General features: G+C 42.0%; 1 long non-coding RNA gene across 1 annotated transcript in view; it reads left to right on the plus strand.

The window, feature by feature from the left end:
• The window catches only part of LOC135306352 (uncharacterized), a 117057-nt gene that overhangs the window by 85534 nt on the left and 13185 nt on the right, over positions 1-18338 (plus strand). Inside the window, exons 11-14 of the long non-coding RNA XR_010367152.1 lie at positions 46-2236; positions 5562-5622; positions 11003-12951; positions 15049-15108. This is a non-coding gene — a long non-coding RNA (uncharacterized LOC135306352). The remainder of the gene's footprint in view (positions 1-45; positions 2237-5561; positions 5623-11002; positions 12952-15048; positions 15109-18338) is intronic.

Here is an 18338-nt window from a genome sequence, read left to right on the forward strand (position 1 = left end):
TTAAGATTCTTTTTGGTTTTTTTTTTTTGTTTTTTTTTTTCCCAGTGTGCTCTTTCTCATGAATATATCAGCAGAGAGTTGTGCCTCTCTTTCTGAACCCGGTGCAATCCAGGCAGCAGATGTGCTGCTCTCCCCACGTTGCTCTGCCCAAGCAGTGCTCACCGAGCTGTGCAGATGGATTGATATTTCCAAGATACCAGCTCCAGAGGCATCCAGCCCCTTCCCTGTCAGCTCTGCCATGACAGAGGAGCAGCCCGTTATGGTGGTGATTTGAATCACTCCAGTATTCCTTCCCAGGAGCTGGAATGGGACTCAAGCAGCTCTCAGTGAGCAGCAGCTCCTCCCTGGGCTCGTCTCAAATCACTGACTGCAGAGTGAAGTGTTCCTGCAGTGGGTGATCAGGAGTTGAGTCATTTAAAAACAACAGTTCTGGTAGTATTAGTCACAATTTGTATTATAATGGTTTGCAGATGAAGGTTCATCACTGTGCAATGTATTATACAGACAGTCTGAGAAATCACAGTCATCTTCCACTTTGGAAGATGGGTTTCTGAGAGGATCACTCATTCCCAGGAACCTGGGATTTCTCAGGAATCATGCAATGTTTCACTCCATTTATAATGTTACCCCCCTCGCCCCTTAATCCCAGCTGCAAAAATCTTTATTATAGGAAGTAGCAATTTAGTTTTGCTTTTTTCCAGAAGGACATGATGTCTGCTTTCCTTGGTACTGTGGTTCCCTGATCAGCCAGCCAGTTTGTTACAGGGCTGTGTGATGAAGGATTTTTTCCAAGGAAAATGTAAACACAAACCAGGCCAGAACATTTTTTTTAATCTTAATTTGCCTTACAAATAGTCAGCTCTCATCACAGAATGTGAAGAGTTTCATCTAAAAAGAATTTAATTGAACAGATTTTTAGGAACATCTAATATATACCATGAGAAAGACAAATTTCATGAAATGTTTTGTTTTATCAGAAACTCATTTTTCCCTGACAAATGGATTTCAGGGGAAATTTTCCAGAAGGCCCAGCTCATTGGTCTGTGTGACTGGTGGAAAAATGAGAAGCCTGAACCAGGAGAAACAGAGACACAAAAAATGTTGTCAGAGAAGTTAAAGTCTGATGGCAGCTGGCAAGGAACCTGGCTGGAATTCCTAGATCTCTTATTTCCCAAGCAAAGCTTACACAGGCACTTACTGTTCTACAACAGTCATGTCTGGTTTAAGCATTGCTGGAGTCCAGCACATTTCTACAGTCTGTTTTAACATCTCACTCATAATTTTAACTGGAGGAGCAACACCTATGATCTTTGGTTTCTAGGAAGCATAAACCACAGTCAGGAGTTAAGCTGGGTAATTCTGTTAAGGCAATTCATTTAACCTGTTTAAAAAAACAAACAAAAAAAACCCCAACAAAACCAACTTTCTGTTAATCCTTTTGACTAATCTTTGGCTCCTAAGTGAAGAAAGGCATACCTTGCCATTTTAGACTGTTTTTACAAGTATCTGTGTTTTGAGCCCTTTCATCCTGCATATCTGCTTACCACTTAGTTTATTTTGCAAGAGGACACCTGCTATTTGTTTTCATCTTGGGAGACTCCTGCAGCACTGCTGTGCCACTGGGAACTAGACTCCAGTCTATTTAATGAAATGAATCTAAAAACAACGAGAGCCTCTCTTGATGTAGCAGGCATGTGATCATAGATTTGGAGAATGCTCTTGATATCTGTTTGATCACATATGGGTTCTTTACACACGCTTAAAAAGTAAAAGCAGCAGCAGAGCTGCTCAAAGAAGAACCCCATAATGGCTCAGACTTAATGAGATCTTATTTTCCTTGTATAAAGAAATCATCCCACCTCCTTTTATTTCCCCAGGAGCACTTGGGGGGGTGTAACAGAGGTGGTTGTTGCCTGTTGCCATGAAACACAGCTGTTTGCAAGGCAGATAACTCTCTGATGAAGGGATTTAATTTTCTTGTATGTGGAGGGGTGAAGCACACTCCTGCACGTCTCAGAAAGGGCTCTGTGTGTGTATCTGTGTGTGTGTAGGAGGCTGCCTCAGTCATGTTAAATTCCTATTAGGTAGCACTTCCAGAAATGATTGGAAAGTAGAGCTGTTGTTGATGCAAAAGGTCACAGACATTAATAGCCTGCAGAACAATTCCAGGGTGCAGAATTATTCACAGCTGCCAAAACACAAAGAAAAGAATAAAAAAGAACAAGGGAAAGAAAAGGTTTGAAACAATGGCATCTCTCTGTCATTACTGCTGTTGTACTTTGGGTTTTTTAAAAACACTCATCTCGGAGGGGAACCGGGGCGTTAATTCTGAGCTGTTTTTTGCTTTCATCTCTTAAACAGCAACAGAAAATGTGTCCTTTTTTGTGCTGCTTTTATTTAATTTAGAAGCTTTTGTGGAAATATGAAAAGCAGTGAGTCTTGATGAAATGCATATTCTTCTGACTAAGAATGGCCTTTAAAGGGAGTCCAGTCTTTTTATTTTCAAGGGCTCCAGACCAAGACAGAAGAGGTGGAGGGGCAGAAAAGGGAAAGGATGGAAGGGAAGAGGAGGAAAGCAGTCAAAAGGAAGGGAGGTTGTTGAAGATTCAGGCAAGAATATAGGCTGTTCCTTAGGATTGAAAATATTTTGTTGCTCAAAGAAAATCAAATTCCTCTATATTTAAGGCTGGTTGTGTACTTGTGGCAGAGGCACAGAAGGAAAAGGCATAGCTCTTGAAAGCCTTTACAGAAAGAAAGGAATGAAAAGCACTAAGAATATCAAATGGTAATCTTGTGTGTGTGCTGTTCTCCCTCCCTCTCACCAAGACTCACAACCCTTCTTATTTTCCTTACAACCTCTTGCAGACAGTCAGGGGTTCCAAGCAGGAGACAGAAAATAACAAAACATCTGTGTTTATAGTCAGATATATAGCTGGTATGATTTGATAGCCCAAGCTGATAGACAGTGATCCTCTTCTATGTACACTGGCATATCTTATGCCAACAAAGTCAGAGATCAATCATTTTCACCCCTGCTGCTGACAGATCAGGTGTAGGCTTACAGCAAGTGAGGAATTGGGCAGATTAGGAGCTAGCTCTATTGTTCTGATTACAAATCACAGAGTCTTTGACTTGCTGAGTAAAATAGGAACAGACATTTTCTCTTTTTCCTTTCTGACTGAAAAATGGAATTACTGTTGTACTTATAGCCACCCTTTCCCTTCCCACCAGCATTGCCCTCCCCTTTAATACAGATCAATAGTTCTGTCCTTTCCAGCAGATATTTTCAGAACTCCAGCAGTCTGCACTCAGCCTGTAAAAGGAGAAAGCCCTGGTCCTTATCTGCATCCTCTTAATCTGACAAGTGCACTCCCTGACTGGTTTTATCTGTGCGTCCTCCACTGTTCCTCCTACAAAGAAATCTCTGTAGGGATGGCTCAGGAGACAGCCAATGGTCTGTAACACCTTTCCCTCCTACATTTGCTTTTAGCAGAGATTATTGTCTTGTGCTCTTAGGGGGAAGTGAGTTCTCGTCATGCTCCTGGCAGAAAAGTGTCTAAAGGATGGGATTTATGGCATTCATGGATGGTAGCTAATGGTAGCTCTAGTCTATAGAAAATTATTGTATTAATTTTATTATTTTTTCCTATCCTAACACCATACCTGCCATGTTTGAGTCATCTGTGAACTGGCAGAGAGCAGTTTGTCGTTAATTATCTGCTGTATGGACACTTAACCGGAACTTTTCCTAGGGAATTGCAATCAGATGCTGACACAAAAAATCCCAAGCAACTCCTCCAAGCTAAAATAGTTAAAATAGATTGATATTCATAAGAAAATGCAGTGATTTGTAATAGTTTAGCCAATGTTCCTGCTCTAAATATTGCCCAAGGGGTGTGCATTAGTTTGTCCAAACTATTGACATGACACACAGGATGAAATAATTGTCACTCTGAAGGAAAAGGGGATGGAAAATCCAGCCCAGAAAATCCTTTTTCTTCTAAGTGAGAGAAACTAAGAGTCTGTATTCCTGTTTTGTGCCTGCTACTCTCCCATCCTGCCCTTTTCTTTCCTTTGATCACTGGTAATCAAACCAGCCAGGGAATCTGAGACAGGCTTGATGGGGAGTATGATCCCATGTACAGGTGGTCAGTGTGCTTGCCTGACTCTGGTATCAGTTCATACCTTGCAAGGTGATGAAGAAGGCTGGAGAGTTTGTATTTATCTCCTGTTCAAGTGGCTGCTGTTTGCTGGAGCACTGACTGCAGCTGTAGCTGTGGGTGTGTGTGGGGCAATCTCAGGTGGAGATGGTGATCATCTAAGGAGCTACGGAATGTTCAGGGATGGCAGTAAATCATGACAAAGAGAGTCCAAAAAATCTGTTATCTGCATCACTAAACTTGATGTGGAGTACTTGGATAAAGATGCCAAGGATCAAGCAATAGTCATCACTAGAGCAGTGGAGATTTCACCACTGCTGGCACTTAAATCTATTTATACAAAAATCTATATAAATATTCTTATAGTTATAGTACTATAGCAATCTATATAATAATATATATTATTAGAATATCTGTAATAATATAGATTATATATTATAATTATATATATAATTATATAATTATATAATTATATATAGATAATAATATAATATTACATAGATAATATAATCATCTATTAATATTAATTCAGCTGCCTCTCTAAGAGTTACAAAAATTTTTTGTAAAATGAAGGGGTTTTTTATTTGTTTGTTGGTTGTTTTGGTTTTTTGATTGTTTGTTTGTTTTGATTTTTTGATAGTAACTGAGGGCTGATTCCAGGGGACATCTCTTGTAGCAAACAGGCTGAGGTATCCCTGCTCAAATGTCAGCCATCCAAGTGTTGCTCTTGCTGTTATGTGAAGGGAATATGAGCCCAGGCTCAGAGTGCACCAGAGCTTCCTTGGGATGGCAGCAATCTCATGCATTTGAAATGGTTCTACTTTAGCTATTGCCCAAGCTGGTTTTAACTTTTTACTTCATATTTTCTGTCATTATGTGAGAAATCATCTCAAAGCAGTCCTGGTGTCACTACTCCAAGCTCCAGACTCAACAGTACCAAAATTATGATTTGCTGTTTGCCTGATCTCAGAGAGAGTGGATAAAGAAGCCCTGAGGATGTGTAGGCACCACTCCCCAGGAGCAATGGGGATTGCAGAGGATGTTTCTGTAGCAGGATTTCCTCCTCAGCATATAAACAGGGGCAAGGAAACTGGTGAGATTCAAATGTACAGTTCAGCTGGCCTGCAAGCTTTCCTGGCAATCCTTGTACTTCGTTTTCTTAGCCCTCGAAGAAAAATCACATTTTTTAAACAAAAAATCTTTAAGAAAATTCTGGTCCTCAGTTTTTTCATGCTAGCATCCCATGAAGTTCACAGAAAGGCCCTGCATGTGACAGGAAAGGCTTTTGCATGTGTTATTGCATCCTGTCTTTCCTTGTTTCACAGAAACCTGGAGTGTTAACAAAGTTTGGAGAAGGCAGAGTCTGACTGATTTTATCCACTCTTTTCTTTCCTACTTTAGGTTGTCTTACAAGTATTTTGTGACAGTGCTCCTGAAAGACATAAGGAGGGACAAGTCCTAGGTAATCTTTTTAATGTTTAAGTTTCATCAAAGTTTTGGCTTGCTTGAGTTTGAAATTCACACTAAAGACAATCCGAGAAGAGACAAAGGCCTCTGTTGCTTACTGTCAGTATTTCATTCTCATCCAAATCATTGCAGGAACTCAGCTGACATCTTCCTGAGGTGTTGATAGTTCCTCATCACTGTGAGATTAATAGAGGGGAAATACTATGTTTTTTCTTCCCTCTGGCACTTTGAGCCAGTGTTTCTTCTTTTGGAAACCCCTAGTGCATCAGACTGAGCCACTGGAAGATGTGATGCAAGTATTTTGGGAGCACCAGCTCTCCATCAGATTTGAGAAACAGCGTGGTTTAGAAATAGATCTATAACACATTGATGTATAGCACACCATCTGAGGCACGGCAGGGTTTGCACAGCACGACAGGGACTTTGGTTCCCATGACAAACAGAGTCCTTCTGGAGCTATCATGCCCTGGCTCGCTTTCAGGGGAACACCCTGCAAGGCTGACCCTGCCAGGGGCTCCCTGTTTGTGCTCTGTCCCTCACACACAGCCTGCATGGCCTCTCTCCTGCCTTATCCTGGCAGAGACAAAGGCCAGGAGTTCCAAACCCCCTCCCTGCCATGCGGAACAGGGCCTTGGCAGATGGGAAATATCTTTTTGAGGCTGTCTTTGTGTGCGGCGCTCTCCGAGATGGGTGACCTCAGGGAGACTCCAGAGACAGTAAAAGGCAGAAAATCTTTCAGCTGGTGCCATTTAATAATGAAAACACATTTCAGCTCCTCATTTGCAGCCACATGGATGGGCTGCCTGATTCACTTGAAAAAGAAATCTTCCAGAGAGAAAGAATAACCGCTGTTTTGTAAGAGTTTTGCTACATGAGCTGTAACAAACTGACAGCACTATAAAGCTATTTATAGATCCGTAGTTTCAGACCAGGATGGTCAATAAAGGCTGATGGAGTAGATTTATTATGTGAATTTAAGTTAACTTATGTAAAGGCATTGTTTCTCTGGGAAATATGGTTCTTTTTTCCCTCTTCTTAAGCAGTTTTTCCAAGCAGTACTTTGGCACCTGAATTACTGCTCCAGTGCAATGGGAAAGAGGAAAGGAGTGTCCTTGATGCTACCATTGGCACTAAATGGGAAGTCACACACTGATAAACTAAGGGTGAAGAAAATGTCTTTGGATAGTTCTGATCTTCAGTGCTGTTCATACATCCTCTTTGTCTCTACTGCTTTCACACAGTGACTACTGACACCCTCTAGTTACCTTCCCTGAGGTCAAGAAACATTTCTCTTCTTCATTTTGGGAACCGAAACAGTGAGGATTTTCACTGTTTTCCTCTTCTTTTTTTTCACTGTCATGGATGACAGTGCTCATCTTCCTACTTCAGTGCTTTCATTTGATCACTCCACAGTGCCCACCTCACTGAGCTGCCAAAATATGCCTCGTTGAAAACTGCATCCCTCCTGCTCTTTTAATGACACACACTGGGCTTGCTTTGCTGCTGTCCTGGAGCAACACGGGGCAGCTGTGCTGCTGGCAGCAGTGCACACCTGCTGGCATGGCCTGTGACCATGCAGGCATCCCTGCTCCTCCCCAGGATGCTGCACGCCAGGGAGGGGATGAGCTGCTTCTGCTGGAGCTGCCTGCCAGTGAGCAGTGAGTGCCTCCTGCATCCCACACAGGTCTGTAAAGGCTGCAGGATTTGCAGCTTGGGCATTTTGCACTGAAGGTTTTGCTCACGGGTACAGATATAATGTCAGTTCTCTCAGGGAGAGACTTCTATGGCTGGAAAAGTAAAAATATTTTCTTAAATGTCTAAACACTGGGCAATTTACTTATAATGAGATATATTTGATATGTTGGCCCACAGCTTTTTCACACCCAAGGCTTGCTGTATTACAATTCTTGCAATGCAGCAGTGCAGAGTAAGACATTATTTCTTCTAAATGTGCAGATATAAAAAATAAAGGTCTTTTGGCAAAGGAATGCCATGCTATTCAGCAAAGAGCTACAGCAAACCACTTACTCCACCACTGAGACATAGCAAATGTGTTTCTCAGCAAAGAAATGTGTCTTGGTAAACTAAATTTCTTGCCTGGCACAAATGCAACACTGATTAAGAAACCAGAAAGCTTTATAGCTGTGTCTGTTTATGTAAGTCAGAGGGTCTTTGTTCTCTGTGGCTAATTATGTTGATTCTTATAAATCTAGAGACAACGTGTTGGGAGGAGCTGTAACAACAATGGACATTAAGGGAAAAATTCCCCTTTGAATGGGTTGTCAAGCACTGGAACAGACTGCTCAGGGGAGCAGTTGAGTCACCACCCCTGGAGGTGTTTAAAGATGTGTAGATGTGGCACTTAGGGACAGGATTTAGGGGTGGATTGGCAGTGCCAGGTGAGGGGTTGGATTTGATGGCTTTAAGGGTATTTTTTAAGCTAAACGGTTCTAAGATTCTGTGACAAGGGTAACAACGATTGGGGAAATTTTTGTGCTGCACATCACATCTTTCTTTTGGTTACCATTTGCATAAAATGTTCACAGTGCTTGCCTGCAATCTGCGTACAAACACAGGAAAAGTCCTTTGAAGGCTCCCTGGAAGGGTAATTTGGATATTTTGTTGTTACTAAAGCCCTCCTGACAGTTTATGCTGGTATGTACAGCCATTCAAAAAGATACCTTCTAACAGGAAAACCCTTTGCACAGGGGAAAAATCAGTGTAAAACATGCTAAAACCTGAATTGTGAGGGGGAAAAAAAAATCACAGATTTGTTTTGTCCATTCAAATCAAATTTGTATCTGGCTTTGTATTATTTCAGGCATCCCAAATTTTCCTTTTTAAAAATACTACCAATTGGTACAAAGGAGTTTTAGCTCCTTGCAACAGGATAACTGTATGAATCAAGAGCTGTGTGAGGCTCCCTGAGTCCATCCTGCCAGAGGGATGATAGGGCAGCCTCCAGGGTGAGAGTGTGCAGTGCTCTTTGATAAATGGCCTGAAGCTGTGGGCAGGCAGCAATAAAAAATGGCAGATTTACATTCTTTAGAGCACTCAAGTAGTCACCAGGGAGTATGTCCAGCTTAGAGCATTTCAGAATTCATGAACCAGAATTCCTAAATCATTGAGGAGTTGGTGCAAATAACGATTAGGAAAAAAAGTTGTGATCCTTTGTTTCCTGATGCTTTAAACGATATATAACTGCAGTTTGTTTGTTTGTCTTGTTTTGTTTTGCACTGGCCACCACAGTTTGTCGTGAGGCTCATGTTCTCACATGAACACCCCACTCCACCACAGTAAAATTGGAAATTGAGAGTGCTCATGGTGAAACTCATGACAAAGTTCCTCTCCAACACTTTGGGGAAGAAATTATATTTGGACGCCTAAACTCTGTGTTCACCCCCCAGTTTTTGCAGTTTGGCTTATTCTAATCAGTAAGACATTCGTGATTTCCACTTTTGCCTTGAGTTTGCTCTACAGCCTTCATCTCCCCAGCCAGGGGTTGGAGGTGTCACTGTTGCATTTGACCCAAGATAGGTGCAGACATTTCTGTACTAATCTTGCCATTGGCTTTTCAGCCAAAATCTACCAGAAGTCTGTAACCACCCAGAGTGGGAAGAGTGAGATGGGTTTCATGTGTGCCCAGGTTTCTGCTACCTGAGCATGAGCAGAAGATTGTTATAGGTAAAAAACTGACCCAGCCAATTTAATAAAAATATAATTTATTCGCAACCGCTATACAGTCCTGACAGCCAACAATCAAGGAACAGCACTGACCCTGGGACTGGAGCTGGGTGAACATGGAATTCAAGCTTGCTAGCAGTGAATCCGCAATGTTCACAAAGAGAAGCTGGTAGAGGCTTAAATACAGTTTTTTAGCCAGAGGCAGAGTCTCTTCCATTAAGGACTCTTGTATTTTTTCAGGTTTTCCCATATTAATGTAGTTTCTTTTCTCTGTGCAAAAGCCCAACTAAGCTCGTCCCGGAATAGATGTATTTTCGTCCCGGAATTGATGTATTTTTGCTGCCGAGTTCCTGGAATATGTATTTCAGATGTAAGTTTCTGATGGCTCAGATTATCTAGGTCAGACATCCTCATGGGCCGTCACCGCTGGGTGGTTCCTGGTTTATTCCAGAGAGAACATCCATCTCCTGTCTCAGGCCAGTCTTTTTCGTGTGTAAATCTGGATTCCTTTCCTCTGCTGCCAGCTGTGGTTTCCTCGCTCACTCCCTGTAGCAATCCCTTGTCTCTGGCTAGTGTGCCCTTCATGATTGATTAGAAATCATACTATATCCTATACAATACTCATTCCACATCTCACAGAGCACTCATGATGTACGAATTATCAATATTCACACACACATATAGCTCGGCGTGAGCTCAGCCCGGCCTGCATTACCGGCAGCTCTCACTTGAGGGCCGCACGTCTCCGGCCCAGCCGCTCCTGGGATTTATCCCCTCGGAAAGGGGCTGCTCTCTGTCTCGTGGCAGCGTTAATTTCCAGCCAGAAGGCAGGGTGATCAATAACCTGTTCTTCTGGCAGCTCTACTTAGTTCATTCCTGTGTCAGATATTAGTTTCCACGGCAATTTTGCCGGGTTGATGTCATGCATTCAGTGTGGCACGAGCCTGTCCCTAACTCCAGTGTGTGACACACGTGTGGCCCTGAGCCACAGCAGAGCTTGGCATGGTGGTAAGATTAAATAATTCAGAGCTGCATGGAACTGGCCATCCCTGAACTAAGCAGTCATTTTGATTTATCCCAAACATTCAGCAAATGCAGCCGTTTCCATCCACCTGCACAGCTCTGTTAAGTTAGGGAGCTGCAGCAGCTGAACCCAACAGCTCTGCTTGTTACAACCTCTGTTGTGATGTGTTACTCTTTTACTGAAAGGTCAGATTTTGGGGTCCTAATTCAGAAAGGCTGAATAAAAAAGGCCTCACTAGTAAGAACATAGGTTTGGTTTTTGTTTTATCACAAAAAGGGATATTGTCAAAGTAAAAGCTCCCGAAATTAATGAAATGAAAGGCTTAAGGTCGCAATTCTATTTTCCTCATTTAGATCAAAATTAGCAAAGTTGCCAAACAGACCAAGAAGGATTCCTTTGCAACCACCTGAAGCATGGGCTGTGCCTGGCAGAGGAACTGCACGTACATCTGCCTTTCCAGCTCTGCCCAAGGAAGTTGTCTGTCCCTCATGCTAGGTCTGTCGTTTAATACTGTTTAAAACCATAAGACATGATGTAATTTTGCACTGTTAATCAGCAGCAGACAGACAGTGAAAGAACAAATGGACAGTGTCTAGCTTCTTAGAGCCATCACGTTTTTGTGAGTGGCAGATATTCTCTGTATTTCTCTTTCTCTCTTGTTTTACAGAGTATCTATGTACATGGAAGAGGACCTCTGTTTCCTGAGAGATCATCTGTCCCTGCTGCTTATACCCTGTTTGATGTCATGATCTTGGTTGCTGTGGAAATGATTAAGCTGTCATCAACAGATTCAGATGGGAAATCAGCTCTGGGAGAAGATGAAACAACATTCTTTCTTTTATGCAAATGTGTGCAGTTAAGAATGGCAAAGAAACAAACAAGCAAAACATACAGGCAAACACCCTTTTGCCTCCCAATTCACTATTCAGACTGAGCACATTTTTCCCAGGGGATGTCAGATGGTGCCTAAAAAATGTCACCCACTGCTGTGGAGGTGGCGGAAGGGAGCTAGAGGCCAGTGAATGTCTTCTTGTCACTTTGGCTTGAAAGGGTATAAATTCCAAAATAGGTGCCAGAACCCCTTTTGTCCTGAGCTTTAAGCAGCTCATGACAGGTGCAATAAGTTGCACAGGTAGGAGCAGCACACTTTTTTGTGAGTGGAAACAAATATGCAGCAGGCAGAGCACGTGAACTGTGATTTTTGCCCTTAAATATCTTCCCAGGGCTTTGTTAAGCACAGCAAGTCACAGTGGGAAAAGTGATGCTCCCAGACATTAGATGAGGTTATGTTGACTCAGGAAAATGAAATACCTCCCAGAAGTATCTTTTGATTTAATTAATATGTGTTCAGAGTAGATGGCTATTCTCCAAAGAGGACTGGTGTTAACCACCACCTGATTGCATGGGGGATTGCACAGGGGATTTTTCAGTGGTTGGTGCATATAAATGGGGAGGGGGTCACGTAGGTTGTGTATTTGTAGTTGTAATTAGAAAGACAAAGAGTGTGGGAAGGGAAAGTCAACAGTGATGCTGATAATTAGTTTAATACTGCTGTGCACATCTGCTGTGCTCTTTGAAGCAATGCCCCTGTCTCAGTGGTGGGTGTAAATACCTTACAGTAAGTCAAACCCAGCTACAATGACTTTCCAATCTTGGCAGCACTAATGTCTCAAACATGGTCAGGAAAGGGTCAGAAAATGCTCAAGAGAAACAAACTGGAGTTGTTTTCTCATTGAAGAACTCTCCTACAATTTTGGGGCTTTTTTTTCCAGGATATCCTGGATATAAAGCTCAAAGCCTTCAGCTCCTCTTTACCTGGAGCTACAATGATACAAAGCATAAGGAAAAGTTGATATGTGACTAAGATACTTTTATTCAGGCATCGATAGAACATTATAAGGCATCAGGGTTATATAGATTAAGGCTGATACCAGGAAAATCTTTCTTGAACTTTTAAAATAATTCCTGATGCTTCCAGAAATGTGTTGAGGGAGTTTCCACTCAAGAAATACGTGCTGTTTCTTTGTTGTTTCTGATGACAACTTCTCAGAGAGGGCATGGCCTGAGACATGTTTTGAATCAGGGACTTCACTCTCTTTGGATGATGCTGTGAAACAGAGAATTCATTTTAGCTGTCATTTTTGTTTCCTGTCTCCTGATGCTATTTGGAGGCATTATGGGGGTATTCGGGTCCCATCTACATATTTGAATATTTTCTAGAAACACCTCCACAGCAACTTTTTAAAGTGGCAAAATGTTGTATTGTAGGGTAAAAACACGCACATGAACAAAGGGGAGGGGGTGAAACTAAATATCACACTAGGTTATTGTTTGAATTTCTAATCCATAGAACACAGCATTGTAATATTTAAACTTCTTATTAAATAGCAAGGCAAAGCAAACTTTCCTTTTCTCTGTTTTTGACAGGGGCTGAAAATAGATTTAATCTTGGATCTACTAAAATGTGCAAAGCTCTGCCTTCTTGCTTTATTCTATACAGTCTTTTCTCTTGTTTTACAGCTGTGCAAATCCACTGACTTCAGGGGAATTCTTATTTACAGCAAGTGCAAGAGAGGCAGCAAAGTCATTTGCAGTGAGAAAGCCAAAGAGTACAAGGTGGGCTTCTCCTCAGGACCTGATGTTATTCCATGAGGAATATCACAGGGGTTTGTTACATGGCCTCCCTGTTCCCACTGCCTTTTCCATGGCACACTGCAGCTCCTGGTTCAGCAGTGGGACACACAGCACTTCCTGAGACGTCCTGGAGAGGAAAGAGTTGTCACAGGCAGCCAGTGAAGGGGAACAAGGAGAGGCTTGGTCCTCTGGCAAGGCTACAAAGTGCCTTATGTTTTAATGACAGATGCTGTCAAACACTGCACAGATATGCCTCAGAATTAATATATTAGCAGTTAGCACAAAAGGTCCTTATCTGTGGCTAGAAATAATGCAAATATTGATAGGAATTACTCATGGGACTTTCAGTGTAGTTTCTCCTTACCCTTGTACCCTTGTATCCTTGTATCCTTTTTTTCCTTTTTTTTTTTTTTTTTCTCTCTCCTTTCTTTTCTCTCTGGAGACTTTGTTCACAATGTCAATTCTTTAAAAAATCAGTGTATTCCGTGATAAGTCATTGCACTTGGAAATTTTATCTTCATCACCCTTTAGTACAGTAGTTTGCTTCATTCTGCCCTATGTAATGAATGCTTCATGTGTTTTAGAAACTTTTCAGTAGCTGAGTCCAGAAGCAGAAGTTCACAAACTGGCAGGGAGAACGGCCACAGCAATGGTCCCATCCAAGGGGCTGAGGGCTCGTGGGTCAGTTTTGGTGGAGTGACTTAAGCAAAGTGGGGTTCTCTGGCGGGTTGCAGACTTCTCATATTCCTCTCCTGGTTAATGGAGGAGAGGAATGCTACAAAATTAGGAGAAAAATGCTACTGACACCTAATTGTAGTGAGAGTCCAAGGCCATGGGTCACTTAACCACCTCTCAACACCTTGCCAAATGGCAGGGGGAAATAGTTATTGTTTTACACCTGTAGGAGAACTCAGCAAATGCTCATTTTTCTCTCAGAGGCTGCATGTTCCCAAGAAGAAAATATTTAGTGTCAAATCCTCTGCACCAATTACTGTCTAGGTCCCCAAGACTGTGTATGTTATTTGGGTTGGTTGGCAGATTTTCAGTGCCTCAGCAGCCCTGTTCAGGGCAGTGAACATGGCTCAGATGGCAGCACTGTCCACAGCCCATAAGTCTAGTGCATCTTCTCCCTGCTTTTTGCAGCATAGGAGAGGTTTGATGGATTGCCTTTGGTTCAGGCAGTAAACATATCCCATTAAAATCAGTCTTCTGAATCTAATGTTTGTCTAATAGATTGCTTCCCTCACATCTCAACATATTTAACTCCTAGTAAAGAGGTCAGGCCTCTTGGGAGGACTCCCTGTCATTTGGCATCTTCTTAGCATGATTAGAAACACAGATCCTACAGGAACAACTTCCTGTGTACTGGAGCTGTTTGGTCAGATGCTATTCAAGCCCTGAAATGGGAACTTTAATCAGCTTTCCTCGTTCTGAGAATCAGACTGAAGGGATAAAAGGCTCATCCCTTTTCCCTTGCTGCAGCCTTGCATTCCTGTGCTCCCTGTTCCATGTGGGTTCCCGTTGGTTTTCCTGCCCCAGAGGCAAAGCCTTGCAGCAAACCCCCACGGGAGGGGTCGTGTCCCAGCCCTGCTGGAAGCAGCTGGCACAGAGCCACTGCTCCTCTTCCTCTCCTCCTCCCTTGCTGGGAAAATACCAGCATTATATTGGATTATAAAAACATCGGGAAAGGGAGGTGGATTGCTAAAATGCAGCCTGGAGGCAGATAGGGGCCTTGACAAGATGTAAAATTGTTAGACATCTTGGCTGGGGCTGAGGGGCCTTTAGCAGAGCAGCGCTGGGGACTGGCAGAGCTCAGCAAACGCTGCTGTGTGCCAGCCTGGTTCTGCCATTCCTTCCAGGTAAGGAAAGCAGTGTCTCAGGTGAGGGACTGGGAATTCAGTGGTGAATCCAAGAGACAGAGACATCTGAGAGTACTGTTCTCTCTGCTGCACTCAGACCTCAGCCATCATCCCGGGAAGCTCCTACTGCTCCAGGCTTTGAAAGTGTTGTTTGTTTGTTTGTTTGATTTGAAGAGAAATCTAAAATATGTAATCACCATACTATCTCTGTTTTAAGCAGCAGCAGCAGAGAAGAGTTGATTACACCAATCCCCCTCAAACTATGGAGCTAACAAGACAGGTAAACAATTATCAAGGATTTTTTTATCAGAACAAAGTAAATTCCTCCCTTCAATTTCTTCATTAAAGCAACATTTTTCTTTCCTGGTTTACTCAGGTTTACTTTGTGCTGATGCACTGTTTATCTAGATTTCATCTCCACAGGGTTGCCTTGCTGTTCTGTAAATACAAGTATGTCTAGCAAAGGGAAAATTCATCCTGAGATGTAACATTTTGAAGACTGAATCATCAAACTACAGCATCAGTGTACCATCCTACCCCATCAGTGTTGTATATGCTTCCTTCCAGGCAGCAGCTCAAACAGAAAATAAATTATTCAGACTAAAAGTCAGAGGACAGTAAGTTTGCAGAGTTGCCAGAATTTGATTACTCATTGATGCCTTTGTAGAGGCTGAATTCTGAGAGACAGTTTTCATGTAAACACTGTCTCCTTCAGAGTCCTGGGAGCTTTAATAGCTCACCCTCTTCCAGGTGAAAAACAATGCACTAGGTTTCTGATTTTCTGGTTTCTATATGTAATAAGGAAAATAGAAATAGTTATACTAAAGAGAAATGAGACAAAAACCACAGAGAATCTCAGTACAAAAAAAGAAGAAAAAAAAAAAGATGAAGCTCCAGATGTGTGTTTGTTGATTAAGCAGCAAATATCTCAAGAGCCAGGAATTCATTGTTTATGTGCAGATATAGAAATGCTGAGAGGAAAATCAAGATATTGCTTAGGAAACACCTTGCACTAGATTCACCTCCAGTCAGTGGATTTGGTGTTCTTATGACCTGTTTTGTTGTCACCATTTGAATCTGATGCTGAATTTTTGGCTGTTACTCCACGGAAATCTGCTGCGTGAGCAGTGTGAAGGGGGCCATATGGGTGTGCAGGCTGTGAGTGCACACAGCAGATTTGTTATTGAGGAGAGGTTTGTGTGGCTGCAGTGGCACAGCTCTAACCAGCTCCCAGCTGATTCCACACTCCTGTTCCCTGGGGGACCGAAGGATGCAGTGGGATTCTGGACCCCCACAGAACAATTGTGGTGGTTTCTGTCCTTTCCCCTCACTGATGCTGCAACTTTGACATTTTCATCAAGCACCAGGGAGATCTCTGATGATCAGGGGAAAGCAGAGGGACTCCAGAGGTTATCCCTTACAGAAATAATTCAGATCCATATGCTGTGCCTGAGTTCATTCTGGATGTGGTTTCCCTGTCTGGATGATACATGGATAAATAAAAAGTATCTCTCTAGAACCTAGTTTATCCAAGCAAAATCTGAGATAATGCTGTTTTCCTCCAGAAGGCAATGTGAGAAAAAGAAAACAACCAACCAAACCACAGTCTTATAATAAGCTGATATTTTTTTAATACCTTGATTTGCCATTCCTTCTTTCCCAATTCTTTTTGTTGAACACTTTATCAAACACACATATATTCATTTAAAGTCATCTATTTGTCTAATTTCTTTGCAAAAATCTTTGCAAGAATAAGAATCATATAATTATAGATGCTGATTAGTGCCATAATATCTCAAACTCAATAGTTTTGTCCTTTTGACTGAATGTATCTTCTGACTCAAGGCTATGTGTAGCTGCAGTTGAAAAAGCAAAAAGGAAACTGGATTCCTCTGATTGTTTTAATGTAATTGCTAGAAATCAAGGGAAAAGCTTTAATTTTCTTCAGCGATACAGAAATCAGATGCAAAGAATGAAAAGGTACTTTTCAGCTTTAAATGTGTTTTTTCTGTTCTGATGTGTCACTTGACATATGTCAAAATAATGTAACTGCAGTGGAATTTAAAATCAGGGAGCCACTGAGTGGCTTGGTACAGCAGTAATTGTTTCCTTTTCAAGTTCTTATGGATAATTATCATGAGTGACAGCAATAACTTTTAGCTGAGCTACCAGTTGCCAGAAGGGCTATATCATGACCCTCATTAGTGATGATGTTGGACTGGTGAGATTTCATTCAAAATAATACAGTGTAATTGCTGTTTACCCCAGTGGCTGTGCAGGACAGCAAATCTGGAATAAAGTGCTGAAGAAAAAAAGGGGGTTTTTTGAGCTCACATTCTGTTTAACAGAAAGATTGCTTAGAACAAGCATCCACAGGCTCCTGGATCAAGCCCAGTGCTGAGCAGAATAAAACCTCAATTGAAAACTAGAATTGAAGTTCTCAACCATATGCTGATCATGGTGTTTTAAAACCAATTTCACCAAAAGAATTCCTTAGATTGAGCTGTTCCTGCGACAGACTGAGCACTGGTTCCATCTGAAGGTCAGCACTGCAGCTACCCACTTCTCACTGCTGAGCTGGAAAGGGCTTGGCATTCTAGGAAAGCCTTGCTGAAAGAAGTGTCACCAAACCAATTCCAGTATTTGACAAGTCAGCACTTGTCAAATACTGGGAAAGAAAAATTTCGGGCCTTAAGGCCAATAACAGCCCATAATAGAGACACAGATAAAGTAACAAGAATTAACAATGCTGAAAGCAGGATTAGCCTTAAATACAGGGTTAAAAGTGGTAATAAAGATGTCCAATAATTAGATGAAGTGATCAAGTGAAGAGGAGGAAAAACTTGCTACACTTCAATGTTCTTCCTAATCAGTGGAGATTCATTACAGCTAGCTCCAAATTGCACTCAATTGAGACAGGTTACTCTGTTACTGAGGGATCTGCAATTAGGGTCTAAGGCAATTCCTTGGGATTATTAGTGTATTTTTAAGAAATATATCTTGTACCATCCTTCGTGCCTGGCTCCATGCACGAATATTAAACTTGCAATGAGGAGAGTGCAGCAGCAATGCAACAGGTGCAACCAATTCTCCTGATTGTGTAAGGAGGAACCTGCTGGTTCTTTGGGTGAAAGGTTAGGGTGCAGGGGAAACAGCTGCAACTCGGTAAGTAATTAGTAGATGTTGATTAGGGGAGGAGATAAAAAAGCCAGTGGAACTCCTCACCAAGGGTAGGTGTTAGCAGGCGACCGAGGAAATGTGAGTACTTTTTTTTTTATTTTTTGGTTTTTTTGGAAGATTCTTGGTGTTTTTCTGTCTGGGTTTTTTGTTAATTTGCTTTTTTAATAATGTCTAAGTAAAAAGCTGGAGATATTTACCAAGTGGAAAGCATCACTGTGAGAGGGCTGAGAGTCTAGGGCCTATATTTCTTTCCTCTGAGGAGAATGCTGTCTCCTCCCATAAGTGGGGGATCAAAATGCTGAATGCTGCTGGGTTGGCTTGCTGGAGTCC

Source organism: Passer domesticus, chromosome 8 (assembly GCF_036417665.1).
Source record: "Passer domesticus isolate bPasDom1 chromosome 8, bPasDom1.hap1, whole genome shotgun sequence".
In the NCBI taxonomy this organism is placed as follows: Eukaryota; Metazoa; Chordata; class Aves; order Passeriformes; family Passeridae; genus Passer; species Passer domesticus.